Source organism: Helianthus annuus, chromosome 7 (genome assembly GCF_002127325.2).
Source record: "Helianthus annuus cultivar XRQ/B chromosome 7, HanXRQr2.0-SUNRISE, whole genome shotgun sequence".
Lineage (NCBI taxonomy): Eukaryota > Viridiplantae > Streptophyta > Magnoliopsida > Asterales > Asteraceae > Helianthus > Helianthus annuus.
In genome coordinates, this window is record NC_035439.2 from 71,371,172 (window position 1) to 71,377,263 (window position 6,092).

The window sequence follows — 6,092 nt, forward strand, 5'->3', positions numbered from 1 at the left end:
AACAAGCATCCTTAGTGTAAGACCCAGTTTATAAAACCGGATTTATATACATAAAAACCTTGCATTTAATGACAAAATATTGACATAACAAAAACTTTCATCGTCTAAAACCCAAAATTTACACAACCTACGTGTATTGTTGTTACAAACCACATTCAAGACAGTAACTACCATTAATTTACATAATTTCTAACACAAAGTTTGGATGCGGAAGCGTTCTAAAATATGTGTGTTCGGTTCGACTCGCTTGCTTGATCTTCATCCTTCACTTGGTACCTGAGAACTAATATTTAAAACAAGCATTAGTACTAAAACTCTTGGAAATTACGTATTCGAATCAGGTCCGAACGCAGATTCGAGAAATGATTAAAACAATTTTTTTGTCAAACAGGGCTCCACCGTAAGGCTCCTGGTCATTTGGGGTCTACCGTAACCCAGTAGGATCTTACCGTAAGGAATTGCAGGCCACCGTAAATTACGGTACCACCGTAATTTACGGTAGACTCTGCACATCACTTCCTTGTTTAAAATGCAGTTTTCTTGCTGATTCGTTATGAGTCGAAACAGCACAATTTCGCATAAATTGCTGCACGGCTGGGCTAGAACTTCTTACTTGTTTTGTTTATAACATTACTCAACTAATCTTAAACGGGCATGCTTACGAAATCAACTTACACACTAGATTACAAGACTTATTATTTAATTGTTTATACTATTTTCATGCATCGGATCTGCACCTTAACTCCTATATTAAGAACAAGGTTTTCTTAATTTAGGTATGGTGTTCGTTACACGGCATACTCATCATGTAATTCACGCATTATATAATGGTATCATGCTTCGTGCTTATAACCAAAACTTGTTTGACCCGTTTGGGTATTAAACTTACACACCATTACGGATATGTAAGAATTCATGCATTTTCACTTGTTTTGACCCATTTACTTGTTTAAGACACTAGTCATATTCGTGACGTATTGGTGAATCTTGGTTGTCGTGTTTCAAAATTGACTACATAAAACTAACAATAAGGTATAATGTAACGAAACAATAAATTTCGTACCTTTAAAGCGCGCCTTTTCCTCGTGAATTCCCCTCGGCTTGTCCGCTAGATGAACCGGACTCCTTGCCTAGAAAATTCAGTTTTCACAACATGTTTAGAACTCTTTTCATGACCATAATCACATCATTATGGACCATTATCAAATCTGCGTTTTTATCCAAATTTTAACATTTAAGTTCTCACTTAGGCATTTCAACAAACACCTAGCGGGTCAGATTTTCCTACAATCGTTACCAAGTTCATGACTTTATGATTTGACATCAAATATCACTATAGTAACAATTTTTGCATACATTTAGTATCAATATCACTGGAATTACTTCTTATAATGAAATTTATACTAGGATTACACTCAAAATGCTAATATTCATCATCAACATACAAAACCCATAACTTAACATTTATGGATTCATGGAATTTTCCTGAATTAGGGCATGATTTCACATATAGTTGTCTAGGTTTTAATCCTAGACACTATATCATCTTTAATCTAACTAATTACTATCATGCATCAACAAAATTTCAGATTTGCTAGATTCATGAGAATTTCAAGTAGTGAATTCTCACAAAATTTTACATACCTCTTAATCCTCTTACGATGAGGAACACAATTCTAAGCTCGGATTTCGTTTTGGTTAGGATTTGAGCCTTCAATTTGCAAGAAATTGTGATGTTAGGGTTTTGGAACAATGGGGGTCGCCCCTTTTTCTGCTTCTGTCGACCAGACCACCAATTTGGTGTGTTTGGCTTAGTTTTGTTACTACTAGTGACATTTCTTTGGGTTTTTGACAAGTCTAGCCCCTTTACTATGATTTTTCTTTAGTTTTAATTATTTTAACCATAACATGCATTAATTCAAGACTTGGATTTTAACTAGGTTAAATTCCTAGTTGGTAAACTCTTGTTTATTTATTCTTTGAACTTGATAATATACGGGTTTATGTTTTTGGGGTGTTACAAGTCCACCCCCCTTAAAAAGGGTTTCGTCCCCGAAACCGAATTACGTACCAAATAATGTAGGGTAGAGACGCCGCATCTCCTCTTCGGGTTCCCAAGTAGTGTCTGACCCTTTTCTGTGGTCCCATTTGACCTTGACTTGATGTATCACTTTGTTCCTCAAATTTTTCTCTTTACGATCCAAAATCGCAATTGGTTTTACTGCATAGTTGAGACTGTTATCCACTTCGATGTCATCGTAGTGGACATGAGCGGTCTCGTCGGCCAAGCATTTCCGGAGATGTGATACGTGGAATGTGTTTTGAATCCCACTCAACTCTTCGGGTAATTCAAGTCGATAAGCTACCTTACCAACTCGTTCAATGATTCTAAATGGCCCGATGAATCTCGGGCTTAATTTCCCCCTTTTTCTGAATCTGATAATACCCTTCCATGGGGAAACCTTTAGCATGACCATATCGCCAACCTGAAACTCGATTGGCCTATTTCTTTTGTCTGCGTATGCCTTTTGTCGGTCTTGAGCCACTTTCAAATGTGTCCGAACTATGTCAATTTTCGCATTTGTAGCTCGGATTACATCAGTTGGTGCTAGCCCTCGCGGGCCCACCTCTCCCCAACATACCGGAGTCCGACACTTTCTGCCATATAATAGCTCATACGGGGCCATTTTAATGCTCGCGTGATAGCTATTATTATATGCGAATTCGACCAAGGGTAAATGGACATCCCAACTACCCCCAAAGTCAATAATGCAAGCCCGTAGCATATCACCCAATGTTTGTATTGTTCTTTCGCTCTGCCCATCCGTTTGGGGATGATAAGCAGTGCTAAGGAACAATTTAGTTCCCATTTGTTCTTGGAATTCACGCCAGAATTTCGAGGTAAACCGAGTATCTCTGTCTGATACAATGGATATCGGTACCCCATGTCTTGCTATGATTTCATTGGTGTATACCTCCGACATTTTCTCAGATGTATAAGTTTCACGAATCGGAATAAAGTGGGCGCTTTTAGTTAACCTATCCACGACCACCCAAATAGCATCAAAACCACGACTTGTTTTAGGTAGTTTAGTCAATAGGTCCATCGTGATTTGCTCCCATTTCCAAACCGGAATTTCTAACGGTTGGAGTTTACCATACGGCTTTTGGTGTTCCGCCTTGACTTGTAGGCATGTCAAGCATTTTTCCACGTATTTCACAGTGTCTCGCTTCATTCCGGGCCACCAATAGTTTTGCTTCAAGTCATGATACATTTTGGTCGCCCCCGGGTGAATGGAATAACGGGATTTATGAGCTTCATCAAGTAGAAGCTTCTTAACACCACATGTGTTAGGAACCCGATTCTATTAAAACGAGTTCTTAGGCCGTGACTGCCCACTTCAAGGTCTTTAACTTGACCAATAATTCTTTCCTTTTTCCAGTTTTCCGCCTTTACAGCTTCATCTTGTGCTTCTCGAATTCGTTCTAGTAAACTTGAGGTCACAACCAGTTGCATTGATCGTACCCGTATCGGGGCATAATCTGTTTTGCGACTCAGCGCATCGGCAACTACATTGGCCTTACCGGGGTGGTAATGTATTACGCAATCAAAGTCCTTGACGGTTTCTAACCACCGCCTTTGCCGCATGTTTAATTCCTTCTGGTCGAAGAAATATTTCAAGCTTTTATGGTCGGTAAAGATTGTAAACTTTACTCCGTACAAGTAATGTCTCCATATCTTTAAGGCAAACACCACCGCTGCCAATTCTAAGTCGTGAACCGGATATTTATTTTCATGAATCTTCAATTGCCTCGAGGCGTAGGCGATGACCTTGCCTCGTTGCATTAGCACGCATCCGAGCCCCAATTGAGAAGCGTCCGAGTAAACCACCATGTCTTCAGTCCCTTCCGGTAAGGTCAGTACCGGAGCGTGGGTCAACTTTTCCTTAAGCGTTTGGAAAGCTTCCTCTTGCTTAATGCCCCACACGAACTTTTCCTGCTTACGAGTTAATTTGGTCAAGGGTAAGGCAATTTTGGAGAAATCCTGTATGAATCTCCGATAATATCCCGCAAGCCCTAAAAAGCTTCGGATTTCCGAGGGATTTCTTGGAGGGTTCCATTTCGTCACAGCTTCTATCTTTGACGGATCTACTAGTACTCCATTAGCACTAATAAGATGCCCAAGAAACTGTACTTCCCGTAACCAGAAAGCACACTTCGTGAATTTTGCATATAGCTTCTCTCGTCTAAGTGTGTCTAATATTTCCCGCAAATGACACACGTGCTCGGCTTCACTCTTTGAATATACCAGAATGTCGTCGATAAATACAATTACCGACTTATCTAGCATGGGTTTGCAAACCCGGTTCATGAGGTCCATGAAAGCCGCGGGCGCATTGGTCAATCCGAAAGGCATTACGAGGAATTCATAATGCCCGTACCTCGTACGGAAAGCCGTTTTGGGTACGTCCTCCTCCTTGACTTTTAATTGGTGATAACCGGATCGGAGATCAATTTTGGAAAACCAACTTGCTCCTTGCAGTTGGTCGAATAGATCGTCAATTCTTGGAAGTGGGTATCGATTCTTCACCGTGAGTTTGTTTAACTCCCGGTAATCGATACACATGCGCATACTGCCATCTTTCTTTTTCACGAATAAGACTGGTGCGCCCCACGGAGACACACTCGGTCGGATAAATCCCTTGTCAAGAAATTCCTGAATTTGAGACATCAATTCTTGTAACTCCGACGGTGCAAGTCGGTATGGCGCCTTGGCCACGGGTTTCGCGCCCGGAATCAACTCGATTCCGAACTCTACCTCCCGTTCTGGCGGTATCCCCGGTAGTTCTTCCGGAGACACGTCTTCATAATCTCGCACGACCGGTACATCCCCAATTTTGAGGAGTTCTTTTTCCGTTTCGCTCGTATATACCATAAAGGCCTTGCATCCATGTTTCATGAGTTTGCGAGCTTCTAGCATTGAGCATATCACCGGGTTACCTCCCTTTTCTCCATATATTGTAACTTGCTTTTCGCTAGGAGAAGTTAGTTTTATTTCCTTTCGGAAACAAACCACTTTTGCGTGGTAACGGGATAGCCAATCCATTCCCACTACCAATTGGAATTCTCCCATCGACATCGAGATCAAGTCTATTGCATATTCCTCGTCATCAATATTCATCGTGCAGTTTTTACATACATCATAGACAATAAAGCTTTTATTATTACCTATCTCTACCTCTAAAGGCATAGGTAATTTTGTTAGAACAAATGAGGGGTGTCGAATAAACCCATATGAAACAAAGGATTTATTCGCACCAGTATCAAATAACACAAGTGCAGGAATTGAATTTATAGTGAATATACCTGAGACCACGTCAGGTTCGACCTTTGCTTCAGCAGCGGTCAATTAAAAGGATCTTGCTTTGGCTTTTGCGGCTTCACCTTTTGAGTCTTGCCCTTCTTTCTTTCTCGCCAATTCTGGGCACTCCGATCTTTTATGACCCGTTCGGTAACAGTTGTAACAAACGGTCACTTTTTCCGGGCATGATATAGCCATATGTCCCGTTTTTCGACATATAGGACAAGGCTTATCTTTGAAGCGACATTCACCCTTATGATTCTTGCCGCAGATTTTGCAACTTGGTGTACCGCCCTTTGCATCTGATTTCTTTGACGTTTCACTCGTTCTTGCTTTCTTGGTAGGGCTTGGATTTATATCCTGTGCCCTTCGTTCACCCCGCTCTATACTCTTCTTCAACTCAATCTCCCTTTCCGGAGCAGCATTGACAATCTCGGTAAGGGTCTCATACTTTGAAGGGGTTATGAACTCCCTATATTCAGCACTCAGCATGTTATGGTAGTAATAAACTTTTTGTTCTTCGTTCGTGATCAGATCGTCACAGAACTTCATTTTGTCCATAAACACCCCCGTGATCTTGTCTATGGATTCACCCTTGTGTCTGAGTTGCATGAACTCTTCCTTGATCTTGTTTATAACCGCTTTGGGGCTATGGTGTTTAAGAAACGGCGTCTTAAACTCCTCCCACGTCATGGCCTTAGCCGCTTCGTTTCCAATCTCCTTCTTTTTA